The sequence below is a fragment of the Aethalodelphis obliquidens genome, unplaced genomic scaffold (assembly GCF_003676395.1).
Source record: "Aethalodelphis obliquidens isolate GAN/ISIS:26980383/991018 unplaced genomic scaffold, ASM367639v1 scaffold53, whole genome shotgun sequence".
NCBI lineage: Eukaryota > Metazoa > Chordata > Mammalia > Artiodactyla > Delphinidae > Aethalodelphis > Aethalodelphis obliquidens.
In genome coordinates this window covers 245,409-251,408 of record NW_020837997.1, presented here as the reverse complement: position 1 = coordinate 251,408, position 6,000 = coordinate 245,409, and the positions used below count along the sequence as shown (strand labels likewise).

Here is a 6,000-nt window from a genome sequence, read left to right as displayed (position 1 = left end):
AAAAAAAAAAAAAAAAAAAAAGGTTATGAAGAACCTAGGGGCAGGACAGGAATAAAGACGCAGACGTAGAGAATGGACTTGAGGACACAGGGAGGGGGAAGGGTAAGCTGGGACGAAGTAAGAAAGTGTCATGGACATATATACACTACCAAATGTAAAATAGATAGCTAGTGGGAAGCAGCCGCATAGCACAGGGAGATCAGCTCCGTGCTTTGTGACCACCTAGAGGGGTGGGATAGGGAGGGTGGGAGGGAGATGCAAGAGGGAGGGGATATGGAGATATATGTATACGTATAGCTGATTCACTTTGTTATAAAGCAGAAACGAACACACCATTGTAAAGTAATTATACTCCAATAAAGATGTTAAAAAAAATGTTTACCAGACTCCTGAGTAATGAGGCAAATGCAAATCTGTGTGCAATGAGTTGACATTGTACTTCAATTCAACTGGAGTATTAGGGAGAATGTGGATCAATAGGATTTCTGAAATATAGCTACTGGGAATGTAAATTAATACAATCACTTTGGAAAAACATTATGGCTTAACTGTGTAAAAGTGTACACTCATGCACCTTGGAACATTTGCATGCCTACGATAGCTCCTATGAGTCACTATGCAAAAATTTACAGGGGACATGTAAAAAGTGTTTCTAATAGCAGTCTTCATAATTGTGAAAAAGGAGAGGATAGACATTGCAGAGAATGGATAAACAAATTGAGCTCTACAGCATTGAAAGGAAGGATCCATTTTTAGAAATAAATCTTAGTAACACAGTACTGTTTAAAATAAATAGAATTTAGTAGAACTAGTAGAAAAAATAGGAGGAAAAAAGTAGAATACTCTTTAAAGAAATATTCAAGAAAATACAACAAAATATTGTTTAGGCATGCATATGTAAGTGATAACACAATGAATGAAAGAAAGGAATCATAAATTAATACTTCATGAAGTTGTTACCCAAGGGCTGGTGACAGACCATGGAATAAATGGGAACACATTAGTAGGTATAAGTCATTGAAGATGTTCTATTTCTGGGCATGGTTGTTCACTGTGTAGGTGATCATTATATTATACATATAACTAAAGTGTTTTCTTTTCCTTTTTTTTTAATCTAAGTATTTTCCAAATGTATATATATTCTTTTGTCAGCAGTCAGTCATACATCTCTCCCTCCTGCCTTAGTTTAGGGACATCAGAGAAATATTTGATCTGACGTGTAGAGACAATATTATGATGGGAGAAAAATTGAGGAATCCTTAAGGGAGGAGGTGGGCACAAGAGAGACTGGCATTCTAGGTAGAAAGAACTGCAGGGCAAAGACACAAGCTCACAAATGAACTTGATAACTAGCTGTGGATGCAGATGAACACTTATAGACACTCAATTAAAGATCTTAGTAGTAAAATAAAAAATACCACTAAATCTAGGGGACCCTTGCAGTGATGAGGACATCTGTGGTGGGTGACAGAAAGCTCCACCCATTCCCGGGTTCCCCAGGGTTGGGCTGTTCCCCATGGTGAGGGTCACTCTGAGTCTGGCATCCCATTTGATAGGCTCTGGGCTGGAGTGGCCACAGTGCCCAGTGTGGGCTGAGGCCTGATGCCCTTGAATGCATAACTCACAGTCCGACATTCTGGTCCTAGGTCCCCTGTGATCACGTGAGCCTTTGTCAGGACAGGAGTCTGAGAACAGACCTGGGATGGTCACTACAGGGCCAGTAAAATTGGGTGAAAGTGGTCAAAAGGTACACACTTCCAGTAATAAAATAAATAAACCATGGCTATGTAATGTGCTGCATGGTGACTATAGTGAATAATACTGTATATGTATTGGAAAGCTGCTAAGAGACTAGATCTTAAAAGTTCTCAACAAAGGAAAAAATTGTACCTGTGTGGTGACAATGCGGTGATCATTTTGCAATATACAAAATATCAAATCATTATGTTGTACATCTGAATATTATGTGTCAATTATAATCTCAGTAAAATATAAATTATATAAAGTTAAATAAAAGATCCATCTCCTCGGGCTCACAGGAGAAGGAAGTGAGTTCAGAGGGGAAAAATAAATTTTGATATATCTTAGGGAAGTTGGTGATGGGCATGTGATCATGAGGACATACAGCGCAGCCTGCAGGACAGTTTGCCTGGGGGCCCCTTGGGTGATACTGAGCCTTCTCAGGGCTTGTTAGAAATGTGCAGCTGACTGAGGCGAGTGGCTCTCTGCAGGGGGAAGCAACCTCTGTAGATTGTGGCCATGAAAGGATGCCCATGCCAAAGCACAGCCCAGAGGTTTGCCCGGTGGACTCTGAGAAAGGAAATGCCCACTGGCTAGGTCAGAGTTCAGCTGGGTTGTTCTAGACCCAGTTTCCTCGTGGCTGAGGGAGAATGTAAAGCCAGCATTAGGAGCAGTTGGGAAGGAGTGGACAATTGCCCAAACCTTCACCTAGAAACAATCATGGAGCAGTCCTGTGAAATTAGGGATTTCTCCACATGTCACTTTCTGTCTGCTTGTTGTAAAATTTATTTAAAAATTTTTTTTATTGAAGTATAGTTGATTTACAATGTTGTGTTCCTTTCAGGTGTATAGTAAAGTGATTTAGTTATACATATGTATATGAATATATAGTCTTTCTTTATATTCTCTTCCCTTATAGGTTATTACAAGATATTGACTATAATTCTCTGTGCTATACGGTAGGTCCTTGTTGGTTACCTATTTTGTATATAGTAGTGTGTATATTTTAATCCCAAACTCCTAATTTATCCCTCCCACCCTTTCCCTTCTGGTAACCATAAGTTTATTTTTTATGTCTGTGAGTCTATTTCTGTTTTGTAAATAAGTTCATTTGTACCATTTTTTAGATTCCACTTATAAGTGATATCATACGATGTTTTGTCTTTGTCTGGCTTACTTCACTTAGTGTGATAATTTCTAAGTCCATACATGTTGCTGCAAATGGCATTATTTCATTCATTTTTATGGCTGAGTAATATTCCATTGTGTATATATACCAGATCTTTATCCACTCATCTGTTGATGGACATCTAGGTTGCTTCCGTGTCTAGGCTATTGTAAATAGTGCCGTTATGAACACTGGGGTGCATGTATCTTTTCAAATTATGTTTATCTCTGAATATATGCCTAGGAGTGGGATTGCAGGATCATATGGTAGCTCTATTTATAGTTTTTTAAGGAACATCCATACTGTTCTCCATAGTGGCTGAACCAAATTTAAAATTTACGTTAAATCGATGTATCCACATGTTAGTTTATGAACAAACTGTTAGATGGTGACCAATCCTACTATTTCAAGAAAAATTTAATGGAGGCTTAGCTCTCAAGTGGTGTCAAAGATGACACTGGTGCTGTGAATGGCTCTGAGCTTACTGAAAAGTCCTGTATCCATGGCTCACATTGAGACTGACTGAAAACCACAGTTATTAACTTGAGACTCTGTGTGGCCTCCATTTAACTGATTAAACAGAGAATAACTGTGTTTAAGGATATTTGTATCCCATCTCACTCTACGGGCTAAAACCTAGCCTTTCCTCCCGTCTACCATGAAGGCTCTGTGATTTGTGAAAACATAGTATCAGCAATATTGAGATCATATCTTCAGAAACTATCACTTGCTTACAAAGGGGGTCTCAATAAGCTCAAAGCAATCACAGGGGGAATGAAAACAGCATGTGAACTGTCAAATTCGTCCTCCCTTTACTTCTTTATCCTAGAAGCAAATCCTCCCTTTATTCTCTAAGCAAAATCATTCTCTATTCTTTCCTTTATTCTCTAATCAAATTCTTATTGAGTGTCTGCTCTGTGCCAGGCACTGCCCAGCCCTGGAGCTCCAGGAATAGAAATCCTTGATTTCATAGAGCTTAGTTTCCAGGGGAGAGACAAAGGAGTGAGAGAACCAAGTGAAATGTGGGCCAAGCTTGATGTGATAATCAGAGAAGATTAGATTTTTCCCCTAGAGACAAGCACACAGATGGGGACAAGGGCATGGAGATGGTGGATTGTGAAGATGGGCCGGGCCTGAGCTCTACCAGACCAAGACGAAACCAGCACCCGGCTGTGCAGTCTGCTCCCCTCTGCACTGCCCTCAGAGGGAGGGTAAGGCTTCCCTGGTTCTCTGTCTCCGTGTTTGGGTCCCTCTTTTACAGCAGCTTTGCCTGTATTCTAGGTAATACCATGTCCTTTTTATAATTCATAAATAGTGAGATATACATTTGACTGACTGCTGTGTCAGAAAAAATAAAGTAGACATATGAGCATCCACGTAGATGCCCCCAATAATACTGAGTTTAGAAAGTCAGAAACTGATCTTGTTAGGGGTTTCGTTACACAGGCATGGTTGATTAAGCCATTGACCATTGATGACTGAACTCAATCTCCAGCCCTCCTCCCCTCCCCGGAGGTTGTGGGGAAGGAAAGGTAGGAAGGGGCTGAAAGTTCCAACCCTCTAACTCTGGCTTGGTCTTTCTGGCCCCCAGCCCCCATCCTGATGCTCTGTCGTCTCCCCACCCCAGTCATCTCATTAGCTTAAAAAAGAAATTCCTATCACTCTGGAAATTTCAAGGGTTTTAGGAGCTCCTTCCAGGAATTGCAGACAAAGACCAAATAGGTATTTTTATTATAACACAGACTTGAAGCTCAATCCCTTTTGTGGACACCTTAAGGGATCCACATATAGCTTTACTATATAGTTCTCATGGATACATGTATACATTAATATACACCGATAAAATACTGAAGATGAATTGTGGAGAACTATGTTAAATTGAAAAGACTGTGGTGGTCTGTGATGGGGAGAGTAATGGGCTTAGGAAAAGGAGAGAGAGATCGTCAAGGTGGGATTTAGAGTCACGAAAACAAGGTAATTTGAAAACGGGCACTCCCGTCATTTCCCTAGAAGAAACTAGCCAATCCAGGGGCTAAGCACAGCCTTCCCAACAGCCCTTTACAAACAATGTCTCCCCCTGGGAACCCTGAAGAGAGGCGAGATGTGCAGCCTTAAGGCAGCGTACTTGTTCCGTATACCCACCGACAACTTCTAGGTTTGCATACACATCGCACACGTCTCTCATCAACTCCGCACTCCAGACTGGTCCCCCAGAATCATATCCCTGCCCCCGCCTTGAATGGAAACCAATTGCTCTTATCTAAGTTTATGGAGGAAGCTGCAAAGAAAAATACAAGATCTGGTTAGAACCAACTAGGCCCAAGATGGCAAAAGATTTGACTTCCAGCGGACCTTGAGCTTCATTATATGCTCATTGTAATGCATTAGCATGCTAAATGACACACCCACCAGCAACAGGACAGTTGACTATTGCCATAACAACAACCGGAAAAGCCCATACAAGGACTGAAAAGGAGTGTTGCCTCAGTTTCCCATCCAAACCACATCCTCGTTCTCTGGTAAGTAATGAATGTTCCTCCCTCTCTTTCCAGTTCCCTCCTGTTCACCTCGACCCTCCAAAACATATGGTATCTCCACCCAAATTGGGTTGAGAAGTTGATTTGCAAGCTAAGTTGCTGCTTCTCCATTCTTTAGCCCTGGAATAAAGCTTGTGCTATTCAAGGGGTCTCACCCAGGCTAGGGTCCGGGCAAGCAATTCAGTAACAAATTGAACAATGAGAAGCCATTTCATTTCAAATGTAAAAGAAAAATCAGAAGAGTGACCAGTGTAGGGGAGCACATATTGCCACTCCAAAATGTTTCTCTGGTGTAAGGATTATTTGGGGTTGGTTATTTCTAAGGAACAGAAGACTCAGAAAGTTGTCCTTTTTACCTCCCCCTTAAATACTTAAAAGCATTTAGATGGCGGGCTTGTTCCGAGAAGGGAGCTGTCACCAGAGGTAACTAAAAAGAATATGAGCTAGGCATGTAGACGGGGAAATTTACCAAGGTCTATATGTTCACGTTCCTCTCTGTGTCCCATTGTCTCTACATGGCAAGGCAAATACTTGTTTACCAAGCATTTGCTCTTC

General features: G+C 41.0%; 1 protein-coding gene across 1 annotated transcript in view; it reads right to left on the bottom strand.

Moving 5' to 3' along the window:
* Positions 1 to 6,000, bottom strand: part of LOC113608336 (H-2 class I histocompatibility antigen, Q10 alpha chain-like) — a 74,122-nt gene that overhangs the window by 67,267 nt on the left and 855 nt on the right. The gene's annotated exons all lie outside the window — the stretch shown is intronic.